At 38.7% G+C, this 25,753-nt stretch overlaps 1 pseudogene; it reads right to left on the bottom strand.

Moving 5' to 3' along the window:
* The window catches only part of LOC128881594 (hornerin-like), a 43,896-nt pseudogene extending 30,496 nt beyond the window's left edge, over window positions 1-13,400 (bottom strand).
* Window positions 13,401-25,753: the final 12,353 nt, after the last annotated feature.

Below are 25,753 nucleotides of genomic sequence, written 5' to 3'. Positions count from 1 at the left end.
TGCCTCAGGATATTATTTTTAAAGATACATTCACCCAAGTGGGTCATTAGTAACTGCGTTCATTCTTAAAAAGTGTCCATGGATTAAAATTTTCATAATAACTGGGACAAGTTAATATTATATTATATAATTATATTATTTTTCTTTTTTGGGCAAATTTTGTTTTCTGTAGACATGTGACATAAAAAGACTGAGTACATGTTTATGATGTATTCTAGGGTAATGGGAGTAATTAACTGACGGCATTAGAATTAATTTAATTACAATTAATATTTGAACGTCAATTTCCATCATCTAAATAAAAGTTTTATCTTTAATGAACAGCAAATGATAAATTATACCTCTTTTTACATTCATTCTACTTCCCGATAGAGTAACAAATTTGCACCTATAATAAAAACATTCTTTTCCTCTGACTTATTTGGAAAATTAAATAAATTTATATTTAATAAAGAATACGTTACTCTACTGAAATAAATTGCGAGTTTCCATGGATCTTTCGTATCGAAGCCGTAAATAATGTTATTTTCCCTAACGTCGTCAATTTACTTCCCATTTCCATATACCTATTTATACATTTTGCGGAGTCAATAGGATGTTGGTAATTTTTGTACACGGAGATACGAATGTCGACAACGTAAAAATCACATTTCCCCCATGAGGTTCCGCAGAGTACGCGAAAAAGCTACAGTTCGTCGAGTCGGCGGCGTTGCGCGATAAATCAACATCCGTGTACGATTCCATCGGAAGATCAACAGACGGCGCTCTGTGCATCGCAAATTTCTCAGCTCGGCGAGTTGCGCTGGTGTCGTGTTCCGTCAAAACGGGACGATAGCAGATAGGAAGTGGACGGCTCGAATTTCGGTGCGCCATACACCGAGAGCAACGTACCCGAACCGATTCACGGTGCTCTGCCAATTTCTCAAGCACCTTGCGCAGTCACGCGTGGCTTTCAGTACGAGCTATTTATTTTACATCGGGGGATGACAACAACGAAGGGACCGCTCATGCTGAGCGAATGCTACCGACGAAACGAAAGTTTAAACATCCTCGACGCCGCGGAGAATATGTAGACAAACAGAGGTGCACTTCGGTTTATTATGCTGCGATGCGAAATTGGGGCTCCTCTGTCTTGGACTAACACGACCGCTATTGAGAACGTTTCCCTTTTTCATTTGTTTTGATACGTGGTTCCTAGAGGTAGTTTCCGATTTAGGAATATCGATTCTTGTTTCAAATTAATCAAGTTAATCTATTCTGTCTATCTGTCCATTCTATCTATAACTATTGTTTGGACTAATTAAAACTTAATATATTAAATATTACTGTATCTTAAATATTAAGTTTCAATTAGTATAAGAATAAGAATAACCTTATTCCATAAACAAAGGCCATCATAAGATACGCAAGTAATTACTCGAAAAATCCAGAAAATTAAAATCGTAATAGCAGAAGTGCTAGGGAAAACGTTCCATTTTCCCTCGCGATCCACGGAAGACATAACTTGTCATAGTTCTGCAGTTTTTCCGAAACGGAAAGCCAGATGCTCCCCTGTGCCATCGCCGTTGAAGAAAAAGAAAGTCAAGGCGGTGTCTACGAGTCCATTTAAATATAGCCGCGAGGTCTTCGTCCATGCTCCCTCTGGAGTATCCACGCGCATATTCCCTCTTAAACTGTACGCGCACGCGGGAAAGGAAAGGGACGAGGAAAAACAGAGGAGAAAGAATCGATGGGCGAACGGAAGGAAGAGGAAACGATATTTACTAGAATACATCGGTACGCCGCACATGCATTTTCAAACAATCCGATGGACAGATTTAAAGCGACGAGTCGCGAAGGAAATGTGTTTCCTCTCGTTCGAATACGACCTACCAGATAATACCTACTATCTGAAGAGCTTTAGGATTTTGATTTCTAATAATACACAAATTTTATGTGGAATATATCTGATTTTTATAGTTTATATTACGTGATACATTAATGTGCGCTGATACATTTTGTTATAACACTGCGACATTCTAAACACTTTTGGGAAAATCTTATGATACTATAAACAATCTGTTATATAAGCATTCTATCAGACAACAATTACCATCTGCAATTTATTAGGTTGTCCCGAAAGTTTCTTTCGCGAGTTGCACTCAATTATTTGATGTGGTCGTGTTTCTATAAATAGACAATCTAATTTCATAGATATTCATGCTGTAACAGTAACGAAGCAAAATGAATCGTGCACAATTCGGTAATGTAACATAAAACATAAAATATTGTGCATGTATTACTTATTAATAAAGCGAAAGAAACTTTTGGGACAACCTAATACTATCACAAATTCTATAGAACACGCAAGAGTATATATTTTATAAGGAATAAAAGAAATTTTCCTAGAAACTCTCCCAAGATTTCTAACAAAGCACGATACCTCCCTGTCAACAATTTTGAACCGCACGCGAGGACCACAAGAATAAACGATCAAAACATCTCCGCAATAAAATGGAGTACCATCGTCTAATATTTATCTAACTATATTCGAGCAACCATTGGATTTAATTCGCTGTCCATTTTGTCCTATTTCTCATCCGTATACGTTAATACGTCCCTGACACAAGAACGCAATGAGTTATAGGATTTTGAACCGAACTGAACGCCATCGCGAAAGCGACGAGCGCACCTACCGCGCGAATTGAAATATTTTCGCCCGCGGTCGTGCTAAGCATACTGTTTCCTGTAAATTCCGCGGGTTGCGAACCGATAGGGTAAAATGTGGCTTCGAATCGTGTACGCCAAACCCCCTACCACGTGCAGCTATCGGAAACACCTGTATTCGATGGCAGCGTCGAACCGTCAAATGTGAATGCAGCTCGATTCGTTAGTCGTTTGTGTATCGTCGGCGTTCAACGTGAGCTCAACGTACTGGCCGAATACTGGCTGGCCGCTCGGGCGAACATAATTTATTGTCACGGCACGCGGCGCAATGAAAAGCTTGGGCATTATCGCGATGCGGCTTTTATAGCCGGCGCATAGAGGCATTAATGCCCAATTTGTCGCTGTTTAAACGGGCCACCGTGGACAAATTCTAGGGAACCCATTCGTCTTTTAACCCTTTGCACTCCTATGTCGAGTAATCAGTTTTTATCTCGGGAGCTCCTTTAGCGGGTCCCATTCGACACCTTTCATGTCTAAATCAATAGAGAAGGCCTGGAACATATTGTAAACACGATCCTTCAAATGGAAAACCTCATTTCATTTTCGTAGATCCCGAAGGAAAACACAAGGATTTGCAAGGATTTGCAGTTTGCTCAAATATAAAAATACCTGGAGGAAGAAGAGAAACCAACTTTTTTGTGGTACGTGCAAAATAAAATCAGGATTGCATCCTGGAAATTATTTCAAAAAGTATCATACGTTTGAAAATTACAAAATATAAGAATAGTATGAATAAAACTAATATTTAAGTGAATTTGCTTCATTCTTTATTTATTTAGATTGCCTTATTTTTTAGCTAAAATAAATTTCAAATGAAACACTTGAAAGCGTTGAGAGCTTATAATAACAAAATATTTTCGTTGTTTACATGATATCGACTGTTGAAGTGCATAGACAAAGAGTACTTGCACAATTGCACAACCACAAGCCACAACAATGGTTCACGAACCTTGCATCGAAGAGAAGAAAATATGAAAGAAAACAAATTGAATTGAAAGAACTAGGAACAATTAGACGATTACGTCGATCAAACTTTAGAGGCGCGTGTTTTCTTTATAGCTTAAACAAACAGTCGGTTGAATTCAGAGTTACAGGTCTATTAATGTTGCATAACAGAGAACGTACACATAATGGGCTCTTTCAGTATGGAGACACTTGATATATGTACTCGACGTCGTGTCAAGCACTTTTTCTACATCCGATGTTTGAACGAACCTGGTTCGATTTCCGTCAGTGGAAACTGATGAAAAAGACCCATTCTCCGCGAGAGAACTATGATGCTGTACACTTTGAACGTGGCTTAGATCGAACAACGTGCAAAATATTGTCGATGAAGACTTTGAGCTTTTAATAATGCCAGATCAGATATGCATCGAGTACTATTATAGTAACTTGTATAACATGAATGAATTCAATAAAAATTTTTATTTTGGCAACATTAATATTATTCAATCTTAACTGTATCCATATAATGATGGAAGCATTAAATCTTATGTCAATAATAGATAACATAGTATTGGTTTTCTAGCACACAGCCTATTAATAAGCTAACGACCGGTAAAGTGTCAAAATCTATTACAAGAACATCGTCATCCTCCATGCTATAAAGACACTTTCGAAAAGAAACAAATTTAATCAAACACACACCCACACGTGTATACAAATGCCCCTGGACACGAAAATCTGTGAAATATTGAAAGGATCGGAGGGGCGCGTGTTCGTCTACTTAGCGACGTCTGCAACAGCATTGCACGAAATACGGATGCATATGCATTTCCAGTTGACGTTCCTCGAAGGGCCCGACGCTGGCTTTGAGAGGGTAAGAGAGTACGCTCAATTAAATCGTCCCGCGCCAACGTTTCGCCGTGGCAACAACTCGTCGTGAAATATTCAGAAGAGCCGTTAAATCTTTTTCTCTGTCTTTGACTGAAAGCCTCCTCCCTCGCGCCCCCCCCCTCGTGTTTCTCTTTTCCTCAAGACAGCTTTGAAGTGTCTTTTATCCTCTTCGAATCTACCTGTGACGTCTGATCGCGTTTGGAACGTCGTAGCCCTATTTTTAAAGAAAGTTATTAACTAATGGTATGAGGATGCGTTTGAGAGAACAATTTTAACGTAAAGAAGGCTAAAAGGATGTTTGAATCCTCAGGATAGCTTTCAAGTGTCTACTAGGCTCTTTGAATATACCTCTGACGTTTGATCGCGTTTGGAACGTCGTAGCCCTATTTTTAAAGAAAGTTATTAACTAATGGCGTGAGGATGCGTTTGAAAGAAAAATTCTAATGTGCCTACCAGAAGAAGCTATCAAATCCTAGATATTTCGAACCCATTAACAAACTATCAATTAACGAATCAAATTTTCGTTCTCGAAGACCTCTCCTACTCATCCAGGAAACCAATCCAATGACTCAAGGCGTTTTAATTCGCGCACTTCGAACAGTTCGAAACTGGTAAACGCGTTGAAATTAATTTCGCTCGAGTATTTGCCGAGTTTGGTGTTTCAGTTCGCTGGAAGTTGGACGATGTCGCAGCCCGAATCTTAAAGAACAACTTGTTCGATTTCGCGTCCAGGAAGTGGAACGCAAACACGTTGCGCCGTCTAAATTTATCATCGACGACGTAGCCCGCATCGTTTACTTACTGTCTCCGCGTAGACGCAACGATCGACGAAATTGTCGTTATTACGTAAAATAATTCCACTGAAGTCAGCGTCCGCGATTAAATGTCAGCCTTAAATAAGAAAGTTGAAGATCGGAGCACGCGCACGCCGCGAATACTAGGTCCGATGAAACCGAGACGGATATTTCAAGTGACTTTTCGCTAAATATACCGCGCGTGTATTTCTTAGCTAACGCGACTGGATATCTCGAGTTTTTCGGGAAAAGCGATAAATTGCACGGTGCTGGTTTGTTTTGGTCGTAAGTTCTTAGATTGTAAATATTTCTTGGAAGGTTCAATTTTATTTTGCAGCGGGGGATTTAGGGAGTTGTTCAAGGAGTTGTTGGGGAGTTCGAGGAGAAATTAGAAGGAGACGGAAAATTAATTAAAAATTAAGGGATGTTTGATTTTCGGCACGTGTTCTTTCTTTTGTTTAGGAATGTTTTGTTAATGTTCACTGGACCAGAATAGGAATGAAAAGTGAACTGCTTAAATTTTGGTATATATTCAGTGCATGATGTTTCAATCGATACTTCGCGTTGCCAGAATTTTGACAAATACTGAGATTTCTAATAGAAAACTGATTTTTATCGAAAGAAAGTATAGTCTATGTTAGTTAGGGATATTGTAGGTTTCTATTCCCGAAAAAATGTTAAGAATCGATTGAGTAGTTCTAGTTTAGAGTCTGCCACTGCCGGAAATTACTATTAGCAAACAAATCCCTCCGTTTATCGAAACAGCGTTCGATAAACTCCATCAGCGTGGGCCGCGATACGATTTTCAGCACGTGGCACGTACTGGACCGAAACTCCCACCGTGTCGAGCATTCAGATTCGCTCGTTCATGTAAATCATTCTTAAGCACTCAAATATTGGAAGCCTTAGAGCTTATGACCTCTTAAATTCATTATATCTATACTATAGTATGTAATATTACAGTATACTATTATTTTGACAAATACACAAGTTAATCAAATGATTAAGTTATAATTTCATATAAGACATTATTAAAGGAACTCTGACCTTTCTTCTATCTCTCTCTATGAAAAAGTCGAGACATAAAGTGTAATGAAAGCTAGTCAGGAATGACGTGTACCATCAAGCTTCACACGATGGCCACGCATTATTCTATGAAGAAATAATATTCAGGTTTGATATATTCAGATGTGGATATTGGATTAGCTGGAATAAGATTACCAGGATCACCTAAATAATACGTTATTTGTATTTAAATGAAAGATACGAATTACTATACTAATCATAAATCCAAATAAATCACACAGTACTATGTGTGTTGAATGTCGAACGATTTTGGAGTTAGAGGAAGGTCCCAAAAGTCGATCGATCAGCTCGTCAATAATTGAAGCAAGACGACACCCGTTACACCCAACGAATGGTACCGCGGCGATAGCTGCGCGGGTGCGCATATTCGTGGCATAGGCAGAGGGACGGGTTTACACGAGAGCAACGCCGCCGGGCAGACCTCGTCTGGGAAAGGCCCAGGCTAATTTTGCTGGCCACGGGAACCGGCGATCTGAGGGCAGACGTACGAACCGCGTTTCCGAGAGGTGCGCCACCAGGGCCAGGGGATTCGTGCTTCGTGGCCGGCGAGCCCGAGCACTTTGCGTAAATGTTTACCTCTGGCCGCTACCAGCCGCTATACAGGGCGTTTGGTAATAGGCTCGTTCCCCATGCCAATTCGGACACGTTCTGGAGTACAGTGGAACGTCGATTATGTCAACTAGTGGGGAGACAGATTCATTCATACTTGGTTTTTCGGGAGGTTCGTATAGGACAATGGTGCGTAATTTTGACTAGTGGATAAAATTAGAACAATGAAACATGGGCTGGTTGAGGCAATTTAATTTTAAGTTAGGATTGTATTGAACTCGGTTTGGATTATTTATTTTGTCAAAATATCGAAATATTATAATGAAAACTGGTTTTGATATTAAGGCGATGATTTTAGAGCTAAACCTGAGCTAAGATCTGAAATGACTTTTCCATCAATTACTCGATACTTACAATAACGTCAGAATACAGAATAGATTTAGTGCGACTCCGAGAATAGAAATCCACTGGCGTCAGATCTGGAGACTTCGGCCAAGCTATTCTTCCTATCCACCTATTCTCTCATCGCAAGCATTGCCCACACATGTCTAACGCAGGAATCATACCTTCGCACTTTCAATATACGAGCTGTCTTCTCGTGAGATTGATATTATTAAAGGAAGACGAATTTCAGTCTCAAACAAGCTACTATTTATTCCCAATTCGAGTAACGTATTAATAAACTTACTTGAAATATATCAAGGTTTAATAAAATTGTATCTAGTAAAAAACTCTAAAAACAGAGACAGCGTTTTAACATTTCCGTGTGAATTATATGTATTCAGTTAATTATTAAAACTGATCGTAGAAAACGAGCCCTTTTTCCGAGTAACTTAAGTAATTATACAATTAATACTTAAATATTGACAAATTTTCTTTTCTTTCAATCTATGTTTTTCTTTATGAAGTAATTATTACATATTTGTATAGATTGAGAATTTAAATATTTTCTGAGGCTTACTCTAAAGTCGAAAGACGATTGGAAAATGAATAAATAATAAATTGTTTCTAACTGAAACATTGTCTTCCTGCAATTTATATACACACGAGTTTGTTTAGGAGACAGAAGAACGAGAGAAACTGACACGTTCCTGTTATCGATAAAAATAAGGTAATAGGATTAAATCAAAACAAATCACGATATTGACAGTCTTTATCAACAGAATCGAGAGTAGAGATAGCCTACAGCTAGATCTGTCAAGTGGAATAGCAATCAAATGCACAATAGCGTACCGGACGAGTTTTCAGAATCAATTTCGTGAGAGATGAAGTCATGTATGAAAAAGTTCTATTAAACATTTTATAATTATTTTATCTTGTAGAATTATAATCTTTTTTGTTATTCCACCAATTGCGAAGCATTTTATATGTTATGTTAGATCCGTTCTTGCTGGCGTTTCAGAGTAGGACAATGTCTGACCAGTGACTGGACATTATCTACTGCGGCTGTGCTTGGTATTCGTCGTATAAAGTAGAACAGTGATTAAATACTTTGCCCTTGCTTTTGTTATTAATTAACGAAGTCAATGAATAATAATTATATTGATTATACACTGAAGAATGTTTAAATAAAGAATATGTTTATTAGAAAGGAAATTTTAGATACGAGTTCGTATCGTATGCTTACATTTAATTGTACTAAGTAACGAATTAAGACGAGCAATAACCCAATAGCCAATAGCACGTGATTTTCAGTTTCATCCCAATACGGAGAGCGAAGAGAAGAGAAGTACCGCGAAGAAAAAATTCCAGTGCGCTGGATCGTTCACGTAACATGCGCGAACGATATTCGCGAAAGTCACCGGTCTGGCAAACGAACAGGCAAGAGGCAAACGCGTCGTCGGCGTGGTTACCGTGTCGGTGGTCTTAAATTCTCAGTATTTTGTAAACCGCTTCCGGGGACCCGCAAGAAACAGAAGCTCGCGTGCGCCAGGAGCCGTTTGGACGATAACGTTAATGGACCTCATTTACATTGCATAATTACACCGTGTGAGCAGCTCGCGTTTCGGCCATCCACACGGCGGATTCCGCTGCGACATAGCTGGCGAAATGCGCCCGAAATGCTCGTTTGCAGCGCGCGCTGCTTGCATCGACGCGACGAAACGATGGCGAGGGCGGTGCTTCAAAGAAACGTTCGTTGCACGCGAGCCTGAATAGCATTAGGGGAAACTGGTACCTCGGTGTGTCGAATTAATCGACTGCTGATGGTTTTAATCGATACGATTGTTATTTATCGATGGGGGGGCTGAGGCGACAGCGATTGTAGTGCCTGAGAGAGTCTGCACTGGTCTGCATTATTCTGCAGTGCATGGTGCAATAATGTTTCTCAAGTTGCCACCAAGTTATTCTCGCCACTAGACTGCGGATATTTGTGCATTTATGGCAAATGAAAATATGGGGAAATCTGTGGGAACGTGTATAAATGCAAGAGTATATAAAATATCAAGAATAATGTACACGTTATACTTTTTAGAAGATAAGGGATATTTTTATTTAAGTTTCACTCCTTTTCCTGTATCCGTGAAAATATGAATTTGCATAAGCATATGCAGTCTACTCTTCACTTTCTAGAACTGCCTCTAACGAAACAAGTATAATTATTAGTATAGTTATTAATATTAAACGTCTCTATTGTAGTAACACAGACAGTAGTCCCTGTTCACGTAGGAATTAAATAAAAAAAAATTATTATTTTTAATATGATACGATTTAAATGACTGCCACTGCCACTTACATCTGCCTGTTTTATTTCCAAATTCTATGCCATGTATCTGCCTATTTTATTGTTTCTATATTTCATCTATGGCTCAGTTTTAATTTAGGAAGAATCAAATGGGAACCATCTGGTACAGTTGCTTGCAATATATTCCAGGTATACGAAAAATTGCATTTTTGGGAGGTGATTTCTATACCTATACCTGTGTATAAATCTTGCTATTTTATTGTAGCCAAATTTTATATATACATGTATCTTACTATTTTATTGTTTTTGAATTTAATCAGTGCTCCAGTGATGATTGAGGGAGATTGAAACAGAAACTGTTGGGTGTAGCTGCCACAGTTGCAATATATTCTACATATTTGACAAACTGCATTTTCCTTACTTCATTTTTATCAAAATTTATACGTGTATCTGGCTATTTTATTTGTACCTAATAGCAATGTCGCATTCCCATTAAATAACAATTGTTCCTATGCTCGATGCTTCATAATTTAACAAACCACATCTCACGTAGAACCACCCAACAATATCCCTAAATTTATTAAAAAAAACTACTCTAATTATACGAAAAATTGCAATAATCATACTTCTTATATTAAAATACCAAATTGAGAATCAATTTCTCCAAACAAAATTCCTCGACCGAGATGAAAGGAGAATTATATCAGACAACGCACGCCAATAGCAATGCCATTCACGATAAATAACGATCGTTTCCCTACCCTATAATTTAACAAATCACCGAGAAGCATGATATTTCCTCACTCTCACGCGGAGCCGGGCAATACTATTCCGTCAGACTTCGTGACTCCTCGGGAAGCGTAAACTATTATGTTCGATCAACCAGCAGCGTTAGATCCTTTATCGAGCGCCACTTGTTAGGCAGCAATTTTTCGCGATAACTTGAAACACAGTCGGCCGGTACGGTAGCTTGACTCTCCCTGATTCGAGATAGCGTGCGGCTAGTGTCACTTTGCACGCCGTTGCATGCGAATGCAAATCGTCGGCGCCCATTATGCGCCAGCCCGCCCCGCCAGTACGTCTCGCGATGCACTCTTGCTGAGAAGCACGTGGTTAAATACCGCGGGCGTCGTCTGTATCGCGAACGACATAGACGATGGTCTACGAATAGAAATCATTAAGTTCGTGCATAACTATATGGCGTTTTTCCTTTTATTTCCTACCATTCGTTTTTATTGTTACATTTTTTTATTTACTAAATGGATAATCTTTGAAAGACTATATCTTTTGTAAAATTTTGTATATACCTTAATAATTACTAATTCGTTTTAACAATCTAGTAAACTTGTCAATCATGATGAAAATCAGACAACTCACGTATCATTAGCCCATTATGGCGATACGAATCAATATAACATAAATTGTAATAATATACAAATCATAATTAAAGAAAGATAGAATGTTAAAATGAATGTCTGTGTGAAAATAAGCAAATCTAATCCTGGGAATTCCAATAAAATTGATTTCATCGCTGTTGTTGATTATGGACTACAGATTGAAAATTCATTTCAAATTTCAATATTTTTACTTGTGCTGTTTACACCGAGTTTATCAGAAGTATCTCTATTAACGCGCCTCCAAGATTAGTTAGATCCGTTCATCCATTCAGACCGGCAACGAACAGAGCAAAGCCTGGTTATAGTGACCCCATTAATAGAATCTGCAATTTAGCAAATAGCCTCAGGCATTAACAGAGCACTGATTGAACCATAGTTGAATGCATGGCATCTGACAAATTCTACGTGTAATGTATTGACTTTATTGCACTGCAGTGTTAACCCTGATCACAAGTGAATTTATAAATAATTTACTGATAAATTATCGACGCTTCGTAGTATCTTCATTTTATTTGTTTGGATTCATACTGCTACCAACAATTTTTTATATTCATTTGGTTCATTCTAAGCTACATTTTCATAAATATAATAAATTTTGTGTGATCTAAATTCAAGTGATCTAAAGATCTAAATTCACAGTCTAAACATTTACTGTTGACAATAATAATATTGTTTTCTTCCTTTCTTTTCCTTTTTCACTCAATGTATTCATTTCTTAATGTATACAATAAAGATGGATTATTAACAGTAGTAGAATTATACAAAACACGTCACAGAAATTAACAAAGAGCAGCAGAGTGTGTTTGTTCCAATCGAGGACTCTTTCTCCGTACTCCTCAAACTTTAGATAAAATTAGAGACCATATTTCGGTATGGCAGACGCGAGACGGTCGTCCTCTACTTCTTTTTAAAAAGCACATTCGCGAGAATTCGTCTCGTTCTGACATCACGTTGCGACTTGAGTACCAATTATAACTTCACCGTTTCGCGATACACTCCGTCTTAACGAAGATACTATGCGATGAGTCCACTGGACGCGTAAACACTAGTCTGTCACGTCACCAGACAAAACGAAATTCCCTATTAACTTTACCTATAGAAAGCTCATCCATAGGATTTTTAATTTCGGTGATTTATTAATTGCAGTATAGATTAGACTTGATATATTTTTACAACAGCTTGTACAAGTACGAAGAATTTATCGATAATCTCATCAAGTATTTCATTTCTTCTGCATTTTCATTCAGAAACGCCCTCAATGATACTTCGAAACACTTATATGGCTCATGATTCAACAACGCTCGTTAAAACAATATTTCTCACACAAAGAATAGATTTGCTCCTCTTCTGCAACAAAGCACCACTCAGAAAATTTGTTCATCTACGCATTCAACCAAACTCACCTAACGTCAGCTCAAAACAGTAGCCCAGCTCCTGTAGAACACTATGATACAACTAAGCTCATAACAACAACATTTCTCAAACAAATAATAGATTCCTTCCCTTAATACAACGAAGCATTAAAAACTGACAAAAATCGTATACAATCTTTTCATTTTCTCCAACACTATCGATTAAACACCCCTTCAAACCTCAGCTAAAAACACTAACATACTCCTGTAGGACACTATAATACAACTAAGCTCATAACAACAACATTTCTCAAACAAATAATAGACTCCTTCCCTTAACACAACGAAGCATTACAAATTCACCTACAATTCTTTCATTTCCCCCACCATTTGACTAAATAGCCCCCCAAATATCAGCTGAAAACACTTACATAGCTCCTATAGGACGCCATGCCAATCCACGCTCCCCTCTTTGAGCGGAAAGCGAAAGGATGCCCCCAAGACCAGGGAGCGATCACCAGCAGCTACCTCCAGGGGTCGGGGTTCACCAACCACCATCAACCACCGGGCACCACCACCATCGATGACACCGAACCACCACCTATCACCTGAGCACCAAAACACTGTACACCACCACCCGCAGAGAGCACCGCGTACCGTCGTCTCGCGCGCACCGTACCCGAAAATCGCGAGAAAAGAAGAGGACCCGCGTCCCAGAAGAGAAAGAGAGAAACCTGAGGAAAGGAGAAGAAGGAGAAACGGAGGTAATCGAATCACGAGGTGGAACCGATCGAGGAACGAACGGTTTCGTCGAAGCGTCGTCCCCGGCGGCGCGTTCTCTTTAGAGAAGAAAGAGGAACAGCGGCTCTACGGAGAGGCGCTTCGTTTCGGACGAAGCTCGGACCCTGAAGAGCCGGCGACCCGCGAGGCACGCCGTTTCTTCCCTCTCTTTCGCCGTCTTTCGCGTCTCTTCGATGTTCTCTTCCCTGCGCTCCCGTTTCGACGTACTCTCCTCGTCTCGCCCCAAGCGTACGAGGACCGTGCGTGTTCGCTCTCCTCCGCCACCTCCTCGCATATCGGCTTCTCTCGTTCATTCGCTTCGTTCACTCGAGCCCTATTTTAAGAATAGCTTCGCGTCCTCCCGTTCCGTCCGCCGTCGGCGCCGAGACGCGGCTTCCGTGCCCGCCCGAAGTTGATGAGGGCAGCGCGAGCGGCCTTCGGATGGGAACATCGCGAAGGACGAGTGCTCGAGGGCGAGATTAACGACGAAAACCGCGACGAGGGAGGCTTCAGGATGCTCCGGAGGGAAGGTTTATTCGACACGGCCGAGCGACGAGTGGCGCTATTTCTGAGGGACGCGGATTGGGAAGGTTTGCGTGAGTGATTGAGCAGGGGAGCACCTGAAATTCGGATAGGGGAATTTTTTCTTGATGAGGGGACATGGCAATAGGGATGGTCGCTACTAATTGCGAATGGCATGGTATTTTGGGGGGATTGAGAATGTTTGCATGAGATTTATTGTATGATTTAGTTTGATAGATTATGTTTGGGAGATGAATTACATTGTTCTGTATAATTTTATTATGTGTAATATATTAGAATTCATAAGTGACAGTATTTAAATGAATTTTCAATATATCTGAATTTTGATTTTCATTCATGAATCAATTGCACCCTTCGTGTAAGTTTATTGTAAATAATATATTATAATTATATTATTAATATTATATATATTAATATAATATTAATATATATTAATAATATAATTATAATAGTATAATATATTATAGATAATAATATTATTATTAGTGTTATTATCTTATCGAAAATGTTCAAATGAATTTAATGTAGATACAATTTAATTCTTATATTACACTTAATTGTCAATTACCCCTGTCTAAATAATTTTATCATAAATAAAATTCTATTTTCGATTTAAAGAAGACAATTAAAAGAAGGAGGAAGAAATGGTGCACACTAATGGGGGATACATTTTAAACTAAGCTCCTACATATAACACAATTTTATATAGGACAATAAAGTTCGCCAACTTTTTAAGCATCCATGGGATATCAAGCGCCGAAGTCGCTGTTCGGCAAACAGGTAGCGTCCTCCGAGCTGTTACCTCGCGAACGATCCTTGTCGATGACGTCGGGCAAACGTCGAATCCGCTTGGTCGGAGGGCTGGTTAAGTCGAACGCGGGAGTTTATCGTGTTGCAGTTTTCGATACGGTCCCTCCTTTTCGGAGACACGGGTGTCTTTCACCCGCGGGTTTATTCGAAGGGTATCGGGGAACTTGTACTCGAAGAGATCGTTTCGAAGGATGGGGCTCATTCCTTCCGTAGAACGTCTCGAGAGAGGAGGGAGGACGCTTTGAGAAGGAAAATTATTCCACGGAAGAATATTTTCAAGGGAGTAGTTCCTTGTAAGCGCTTTGACGGGATATTGTTATGCCCTGAGAGTATTTTGAACGAGGGGAATTATTCTTTGGAGTATCGGGGAAACTCGAAAGCGATTACGCCTCGTAATAGGTTTTAAAAGGGCGGAAAGAGCTTTTACTTCCGACGATGTAAATTTCACGGGGATGCGATGAAAAAAGTGCATGACAATAAATTGCCCCGAGTTTGTTTAATGCAAAGCGTAAGACTTGGACGAGATATTCGATTAAATCGAATAATAAACTTCAGATGAGCTTTATTCTGTGCTTTTAAAACTTGTTAAAGGAAACACACCGCAGTTACGTAAACATTCTTATATAACAGGGCAGGAAGACAATTTCTCAATTTCAGATGTAAAAGTATACACATTTAATTTGAGAATTAAACATACCATGCATGTATATTGGAACATTAGTTCTGTAAGGGTTAAATCTCGGAGTTCAAACTTATATATCACTATATTATAAGGTATGCTTAATGCATGAGCAATGTGTGTTTGTGTGTGTGTGTGTGTGAATGGCGAATTGTTTGGTATCTCTTCCAATTAGTTACGTTCGATGATAAAGACGTACGAATACATATTTTCTTTGAAAAAAACTTCTAACTAAAAACTGTATGCATTTATGACACAAGCTAATGTAATACATACGTGCTAAATAAAATCAAAAGTTACGTACACTTATGCAAAACGAACAAACAATATTATTATATTAACCCTGTGCTGTCCCATGTCAACATACATTACGTACATTTTTTGTACGTTCTCCATACTGCTATACATCATAAATGCATAAAATCCGCAATCTACTTGTAACTCCTTTGAAACCAGATGATCCGGCTATAATTGAAACCCGTTACCAAAACAGATAAAATTGTTGATAAGGTTATGTTTGGAATACACATTTATTAAATACTCAAACATAAAGTAATATACAAAAAGGAAAAATATATTCTTTGTCTGCAAATTAATAATACATATAACACGCATGTTATAACAAAAGGGAAAAAAAACAGGATTCAGTAGATACAAAATAAAATACGCCGAAGGAAAGAAAATACAAGACTTAGAGAACGCTGTCCGCTCCCCCTACATGACCGGAAGTACAATCAGACATTTCGCAATCGGCGGGAATCAACATCGCGCCGCATTTAAAACTTGCGTGATGCCGAAAGGAAACGAATGTAACCCCATAAAAATGTAAAATGAAGTCATAGCGAGCTGTTTTACCAAAAACGTCCAAATAAGTCCCGAAATCACCTACTCTACCCCTTTAACCTACTCCCGGACGAACGTCGGCCACGTCCCGCTCGTGGAAGCGTGTAATATTCGTGACGCGAGCATCGGATACGGCGGTCTCAGAATTCTCCGGAGGATGCCGCGGTGGAATCCAGGAGGCGGGGACAAACTACTGGCAAAACTGCCGTCTTTGTCCAGGAAATGAGGCCAGTGTTGCCACGGGTACCGTTTCTGGCGACTGGATTCTCCGGACGGTCCCTTTGTGGAGAGCACCCGCGGAACTCCGCGAAAACGGAAACTCCTCCCGTGGAATCGATGGGAGTACAGCCACGAATGGGGACTCGCTCGCGGTACGTTCGGTTGGAAGGATAAAGAGAACGGTCCGGGATAAGGCGAAATAAAGACGACGAAACGGCCATTGTCTCTAGGAGCAACCCCCTCCGGAAGTCAGCGGGAGCGAGCGAATTAAAGCGACCCGAATTGTTTTACTTCGAGACGGCGGACATTTCCTTTCCACGGAGGTAAGAACGTGGGGACGGTTGCTGTTTCGAACTGAAAGCTAATTACGACGGAGTTCGAGTGTTCCTCGGCGTAAAATCGAATTGCTCGTTCGCCAAAGAATCGTCTATTTCCGCGGGATACTCTGCCGAGAATTAAAAGTCAGATATGTACAGTATTTTTTAATAGTTTGAACTCGAAAACATTTAATTGCAAAATGAATACACAAATAACGCGTGATATTAACGCTAAACCTACCACGATCAGTCGAATGACAAAAAAGTTTTCAAACTTTTGTGTACATAAATGATGTTATAATTGTTTCGTGCATTATTTAATTTAGTATCATGTGTAATATTTTTGCATTCAATTGGAAAAAGTGTCTTGAAGACTAGTCATTAGTTGTTAGTTGTTAGTTGTCGTAAGTCAAGACTATTAGTCGTATGACTCCTAGTGGACATTCAGTTTACTAGCTATCCTTAACATTCGAGCAACGAACAATTTTAAAGATAAATAATTATTAGAATGATAACTTACGATGACGAGCAGGGGGGGAGGAGGGGATCGAGCGGGTAATTCCAATGCGATGTAGACGCTCGAGGTCGCGACACCCGTGGCCCATTAACCCGCATTTCGCGCACTAGGCCACCCTTGACAGTACTTTCCCTGACTACGTCACGTGGCGAGGAAGACACCAAAAAGAGCAAAGGGTGTGCAACCCTGTAGCACTTCATCTAATGGAACCCTTTCCTCCTTGGAGTCGTGATCAGTGTACATTTTATTACGTCAGGCTGAATTATTTAAAGGCTAGGCAAGATACTGTTTTGTACTGTAATTCGAAACGTTTCCATAGATAAATAATAAAGTAATAACAGATAAATATGCTTCGGTTGGCACAGAGTGATGCATGATAATTTATTTCCTCAAGAATCATTGGAATAACCATTTGAAATTTCTAACAATCAAAGTAATTTTTTCGTAATTACCTTTATCAATTTGGCTTATTCAGTTGGACGCGGTGTTTACAGTCGTTCTTTCTGAATACAGAGTGCGCTACCGAACTATCAACTTTCATCAGGGTCGGTAAGTCAGTCTCGAAACTTTAAACTTTCATTGTAATTTCATGCAATTTGCATAAATTAAGTGTTATGAATGTACAGCATTGTTATCAACTTTATACATTTTTATACGTGTATGAAGGCTTTATAATCTCATTATAGACTCGAGTTATTATAGTTTAAAGAAAAAGTAAACTCTCTATAAATATTCCGTGTATCTTGCATCTGGTTTCTAAAATGACTAGCATTATCTCAGGTAACAAGAGACTAATTAAAGCTCCGCGAGGCAATTTATTCTCAACAACTATTCAATGTAATAGCTATTCAAGTAAACTGTCACTCTTTAAACGTTAAACTTCTTCTCATCGTACATTCTAAATTCTTACTAGTGTAATTTGTTAAATAAAAGTAATAATTTATATATATATATATAATTAAATAAACTTAACATTTAACAGTTTACTAAAATAGCTATTAAATTGAAAAATTGTTAAAAATAAATTACTTTAAGAAGTTTTTATTAATTTTCCATTACTCTGACATAACACTGCCCCTTATCCTATTTTTCCTGTATTATTCCAACTTTTCCACCCACACAAGACTCTCTCCCACTTCACCCTCGTCGGTATCTCTTACCTTCAAAGTAACTTGCTGCAGATTTATCCACAGAGCCTATCCTCTAACTTTCCCTGCTTCGACTTCAGACCTCTCTACACAGATGACGCCACCAGAAAACCACCGAAAGCTCTGAAGCTCGATCCTGAACCGATCTATAGAGATCTACGAGACCCTAACGCCTATTTACATTTCCCTTCGTGATTTTTGCCTCCCCATAGAACATTTTCCTCTCAACACCATGATCCCAAAACTGATGGATAAATATCCTCGGTGGCGATTCATCTGTATTAAGGTTTTCTCGTGTCGGTGATCCCTCAACGTCCATCCTAAATCCCTCGCTTACCGTTGAAACGGGAGATAGTATCGAGCAAGTACTGTGACAAATCGCGTCAAATCTCCTGGTGGCAGTGAAAATGAACCGTGGCCGCGCGGTCGGTGTCGCCGATTAATCTCAATCAGGTCGTCGAAATCGCGGAAGGCATCGCGCGGCGTCGGCGTCGGCGTTGTTCGTCGCTGGGTCGGTTCAGTCTCCACGGATCCACCTAGAAATATTTTCGTTCCCGATATAGAAGCACCGACGTATAAATACACGGCGTACGGGCAATAAAAATATCGGCGAGCGACACTCCGTGCTACGAGAGCCGAGGCTCGACGCTACGCAACGAGATCAGTTCCTATTTCGTGTTTAATCCACTTGGGACGATGGCCCTTGGCCGTCGCGACGCTTCTAACGATGCAATCTGATTAAATGAGAAAAATTACGTTCGATTGTTGGGAGCGGGTGGATATTTGGTTTTGTAGATTGATTATTGGGGTGGCGAAAGGGTTGGATAATTTGATGTGGCTGTTTTAGGATTTATTGGTAAATAGAAGTTTGAGAATAGAGGCCTTATAAGGCAAAAAGCTAGAATTAAAGGGGACCTTAACCCGTTCGACTCGACCTTCTTCTATTTGGATTTCATTCATCTCCCATTTTGGAAATTAACCCTTTGATTCCAAGAAGCTGCTCCAAGCTTTGAATTAATGCTAACTACACCCTAATCATTCAATGCAGCCTCTTGATACTTAGATCATCCTCAACGTTTTATCACTGCGTTAGCATGATATAATGTACACGGTTAAAATTCCAAATTTGATCAATTGAAACGTAAGATGATCGATAGCGAACGTACGAAACTGAAACCAGGAAAGCGTCGCGGAGAGTTTAACGCGTGACCGAGGAGGGATTGATATTTCATACGTTTTAGCCCACTTTCCCATTGGATACAAGTGTATATCGTTCGGACAGGAATAGAGCGGGTTAGTCATCTTCAGTTTCTCTGGGTAATACCGAAAAGCTTTGGCCACAGTTTTTCGTGACGATTTCAGACGATGAGTCAACGTTACCCTGTCGCGAAGCCGATGTACCATTACGTATGTATTAGTTATCCATTGAGCGTTCCATATTTTCAGGTTTAGTTCTTTATTCTTATTGTTACTCAGAGTCAAAGCATAGTCGCTGCCAAAGTTCGAATTTCTTGTGTCCTGAGTCATCTTACACAAATGTTTCCTACAAAATCTGTAGAATAAAATGTGTAGAAGAGAATCCAAAAATTCCTTCAATATCTTAACAACAAACCAAGAAGAAGTTTGCTGTAGAGAAGTTTCCTTTTCGACAATTTATTCCTGAAATGAGATTATATGTAAAAATATACTACATCTGTTAGGTTTTAATTAATAATCCCATACAAAGAATTCAAGGTGATAGATAGTTTAAGAAAAATAATAGAGCAAAGAAGAATTCAGAAGAACTGAGTCACTTTTATATAATTATTTAACATTATACATAAGTATCGTTAGCTGTGAATGACAAACTAACAAACTGACTATAGCAGGAGAAGATTAATATTTAATTTGAAGAATAAAATGAATCATTCTCGTTTCTCTTAAGAACGAAGCTGCTTGTTCGAAGTAGAACTCATATCTAAAATAACCGATCAGAAAATAGAACGTCAGTAAATTAAACGAAACGATATTGGCTAACGTTTCGTGTTTCATATTTCACGACTTCGTGTAAGCTTACAAAATTCGGCTCTGGCGGCTTGTACACGGATTAAGTGATCACGACTGCATCTATTGTATAATAGAATGTGTTAATATAAAAATTAAGAGTTTAAATTTTACAGGAATTTTGTTTACGTATTTACAAGGTATTTACGGGGTGCGTAACATAGATTAAAAAGAATCAGTAAAATAGGAATCACCCTAATGTTTATGTTCTATGCGATCCTGGATAATACCGTTCAAATCAGGCTAAATCCTATTGTTTATGCTCGCCAAGGTATTGTCAGAGATGCTATTGTGCTCGATACGGTGCAAGTTAATGATCGCCGACGTCCTAAATTCTACGAGTCTGTACCTTATAATCTAGGCATTAATTGCGATCGAAACGCACGAAACCGATCCGTTCCTTAAATAAATCGACCGATGGGTAATTCAAAACTCAACTACGAATTCAGCTGCCTGATCATTAGTAACAGATTTCTAGCTACCGTTCTAGGATCCACCTGTTGCCATTTTCCTGACTCGATCGACTGGCGTAATTATAGAATAGCAATGGGTATAAACGAATCTACATTTCGTGAACATCATTTGAAACATTTCTGTACACTCGTTAATAAAAGTGAGAATATTTACGAAATTACGTTAGAATTTATATTCGAAAAGATTTTAAGTAGGTACTCTTTGTTGACAGATAGGTTATCAGTTAAAAATTCAAGTAGAATACATCGGTATATAGGGTGGCCTATATAAGTCTTTAGAGGTTAATTCTTTTGAGAACTGTTTGACTGATTTGGATGATTGAGGTCTTAAACATAATTTTCTGTAACAGAATTCCTAAACATTTATTTGTCTCTAGAAATATTTCCTAACATTTGACAACATTTAGAAATCCTTTAGCTTCTTCAGTAGAATCCACTGGTATTCCAATTTACATTTAAGCAAAGTTCTATCAACCTGTCTGGCTTTCTCCTGTCCAATTCGCTAATTTTCCTTTCATCCATCTTACATACTCCAAAATTAACATCAAACGGTTCCTAGTAATCAATTTGCCTTAGGAAAATGTAGATCCATGTAGAAGGAAATGTGGTCCATATAGAAGACGATGTGGCCAACCTTCTACTTAGAAATACACTTATAGTTTCTATTCTATAGGGTAAGTCACTCGAGAGGAATGACCTGGGTGCTGGTTTATCGAAGGTAGAAGGAACGACGATGAGATGATGTGCGAAGAATGTATACTTGGCGACATATTTCAAATGGAGCACATGTTTCTGCTCAATGGGATATTTAAACGTTTCACCACGCCATGACCATCAATATTTTCTCAAGTGTATCGTCCCATTTTTCATTACGATTTACTGTCATTCCTTTAGGTCTTTCGTGCTAATAAGTGAACGCTAGTGATACAACAAATTTAAAATGTCTGGTAAAGTATTCATTTCTCAAACACCTTAGTACACTACATTCGTGGAAAGTGAGTGAAGAAGAATTCAGAAGAATTAAGTCACTTGACAGAATGTATGCAGGTCCATTTTTAAAAAGCTGTGATCTCTGAAAAATGTAGTGTCTTGTATTTTGGAATCGAGATTGCATTATTAAAATGTTCTGCACCTCTATTAACTGAACAATAATGATAAATTATGAGTTATGTTGACAAACGCATTATACCCGGATAATAAGTTTTAAGCTCCCTCTACAAAAAAATTTCTATGTTCAAAGTATTCTATAAATTCAGTCATAATACTTTTAATATTCTACAGTCAATTTAAGAGGACATTATATATACAGAAATTAAATATACAGACCAAAGTATAATTATTATACTTTCAATTAATTTCAAAAATCACATTTATAAGATACGTCAGTTTCTTTTGATTTTCTGTTTTCCTCGGGACCAAGAACATATACTACCATAAACTAAACTTAAACTCTAATCTTATGATTCATACTTTAACTTTACCTTCAAACAAGTAGATACGAGTTCTAAATTTTGCCTGAATCATCGTTAATTAAAAATAAATGTCTCGACGAATCTCTGATAAATAATAATGCTCCGTATTAAAATTAAACATCAAACATGTGTTCGATTCGACTATAGCCATTGCGATAATAATGGACGGGACGAAAATGGCGGCTTACCGCCTCCAAAAATATCGACAGCGGGATATCGAAGTCGGAGGTTCAAGTTTACCCGAGCTGACCGATACAGCGGCGCTGTTTACAAACATTAAACTCCTGATCGAGAAGTCAAGATCTTTCGATACGCGGGTACCTGAGAGAATTCAGTCGAATGGGAGAGTGTCAGAAGGGGGATATATTTAGAAAATTGGGACAGTGTCCTTACCCACCGACTCCGGAGATCATTGTAGGTTTTTTTATGTGAACTCGAGAGGCGCGAGACACTCGTCCCACCGAATTGCAACGAGGAAATCATTTATGATCGATACACTCCAACAAATCTGACGTTCAGTAAAGAATACAGTTCAAGTGAACCTAAATGTATTACTACTTTTTATTGAGGCCAGAAGATTTCTTTTCAAGGAGATTAATTTTTCATATTTTTGATGATACCTCTGATAAAGTAGGAGACGTTATATTTTATAATTTCGTGTATTCTGATCCATCGTACATCGTAAAAAAGAAACGTGGTTTTCGATGCTTTATACTAATTTTGAAACTCAATAAGTAACAATACTTTTTTTACTTGCGCGCCTCAAAGAGATAAAGTACGAATTCTCGACCCCGTCCAATTAAACGTCTCCTCCTCGACCGGAAGTTGGTCCTGGCATAAACGGAACAACTCAATCGGTCAGACCCGCGTGCTCCAAGTCAACGCACTTTAATAAATTTGTCCCAGTCAAGACGACGTGCGGTTTAATAGCCTCCAAGTCAAGTTTCAGAAAATTATTCGTAGAACTGAAGCATCTTTAGATCGTATCAGCGCGTAATGTATGTCAGACTGAATCGAGTCATTACCATTTTTCTTGGCGCAAGCCTGGAAAGTTCGCCGTGATTAATACGTTGTTGCCTCTATCGCGGTTCACTCGCGAAACGATGTTAATTAACGCTACAATAATTATCCTGTCGCGATACGGATCAAGCTTGGCCTCTGTGCGACTACTTGCTCTTGGGGAAACCTAACCGCGAGGGAAATTTGGCAAACTTGTATTCTTTACAGGGTCCTTTTGGGGAAATAAAGAAGATGAGCACACTAGTGATGAAAAATAGCGGCAAAGCGTTGTTATTTTAAGGATTTATTTGAAAGGTCATAAAGGATCCTAGGCTAGAAAGGGCTTTAGAAATTTGTGTCTGTATATACTTTAAAGGATCTGTTTCTAGAAATAAAGAATAAGGGAACATTGGTGGTAAAAATTGGAACAAAACCTTTCAAAAGAACTATTTAAAATAGGGTTTCCCAGAATGGCCTTCAGGAATTTGTTTTTCAATGAAATTGTTCAACCCATAGGAGAAAATTATTATTGTCCATTCAGGCACTCGATTAATGTCTATATTTAAATGGTAGTCCACTCATGTTAACATGCTTGAAGCATTTCGAGTTTCTCCTTTTATTATCACAATAAATCTTTATTATCAGAATACAATCATTTCAAACGTACCTACAAAAATTAAACCTATATAGGAATCTATATTACTTTGCAAATATTAGAACATAAATTTTCAGAATTTTGTTTATATTATTGTACAATATGTCCATTTTATAGGTCTTTGCAAAATAAATCCCACAATAACAAAAATAAATGCCATCTTCAAAGAAAAGACGTTCCTTCGAGCACCACCAAACCCTTTCTGCAAATTAAATCCCACAATAACAACAAGAAATGCCGTCTTAACGAAAAGACGTTCCATCGAGTACCACCAATCCTTTCTGCTCCCTTTTCCGGTTCCTCCCCTGTAAACAGAATAAACGGCACGGGCCAGTTGGTGGGATATCTCGGGTCGTAGCCAAATATCCGGCGAAACGTGCCGGCGCGAATTGGAAACGCGGATACGAGGAAGTTTCTGCACGAGTCCGCATAGGTGTACACCCCGCTGGGCTTCGAAACTCTCCAAAGGAGAGCCAGAGGGGCGGCGAAGAGCCGCCACGGTTCGAAAAAGAGAGAAAGAGGCAGTTATTCTGGTCTGAGGTCTTCCGACGTGCTTTCCGATGCCTGGAATTTCTTCACCAGAGGGAGCCACGTGCGGCGACGGAAGAGTGGGAGCAAGGTGATGAGGAGGACGCCGAAGAGAAGGGGTCAATCTCAAATTACTTGGTGAGCTCCCGAGCTAGGCCGAGCGAGCATCTTTGCCCGCCATCGCCTGGCGACCTTTTATAGACACTCGACGGGAGTGGGGCGGGGTGGGTGGTCGTGGAAATTTTGTGAAAACTGGAAGTTTCGATGGAAAATGGTACCCACCCGTTGCTCCCTTTACACCTGTCTGAAGAGAGCAAATGAGAAACCAAGTTGGGAAATGGTCTTGTGTACTTGCTTAAATGCTTCCATCTAAAGTCAGTCCTATAAGTATTCGTTCCCAATATGTTGAAGAAATTTGTCGAAATTAAATGATAGGCTCGACGATTCCAAATAAATTTTTTATTACAAGTATATACATGAATAAACTTTACCCATATATATATATATATATATATATATATATATATATATATATATTGATAATGAAAAATTTATTTGGAAACACCAAACCTGTCATTTAATTTAAACAAGCGTCTTCATTAGATATAAAGAGTACGAATACTTATGGGACTGATTGTATGTCTTCTGTATACAGAACTTTTTGGAGCAATGTGTAGTAATAATTAGATTGCGGGTAATTAGGGATTTATGGCAAGTCGAAATGTAGAAAAATGTACTGGGATGTGTACAAATAGATGCATAAAATATGAAAAATGCAATATATGTTAGAACATTTAGAAGACAAAATATAGTTTACTTTCTATAATTGAATGAAATTTTTATAATTTCTATCATTTAATTTCTGAGATTGATTCTATAATTGAATTTCTGTTCTTCGTTTGTGTATGTAAAAATACGAATTTGCATGAACATTCGCAGTTTGTGCTGCGAACAACAAACCTTGTGCCGATCATCTACAATTTAAATTAAAGAAAAAATAAGCGGTGTATAGATATTTAAAGTAAGCATTGGATGCAAAGAATTTCGAATTGGAGACATTTCGCGGCGTCTTGCCATTTCAGGTAAATAAAAATGGATTATAGGATATAAATACGGGAGGAATTCACGGTGGTGGGAGTGGTATGGTATGCTAGTAGAATGAGAGGCTCCTGTTTCAGACGCGGCAAGTAGTAAGAGTAAACGAACCCCGAATGTCGGAACTGTAATAGAGACAATATGCAGAAGAAATGAGATGTTTTAGAAAACTAAATTTCTTCATTGGAATAATCTTGTTTGAAATAACACACCATCGAACAATAACAGC

This window comes from Hylaeus volcanicus, chromosome 1 (assembly GCF_026283585.1).
Source record: "Hylaeus volcanicus isolate JK05 chromosome 1, UHH_iyHylVolc1.0_haploid, whole genome shotgun sequence".
Classification (NCBI taxonomy): Eukaryota; Metazoa; Arthropoda; class Insecta; order Hymenoptera; family Colletidae; genus Hylaeus; species Hylaeus volcanicus.
The sequence above is the reverse complement of the archived record's forward strand: the minus strand, read 5'-3'. Positions and strand labels throughout refer to the sequence as shown.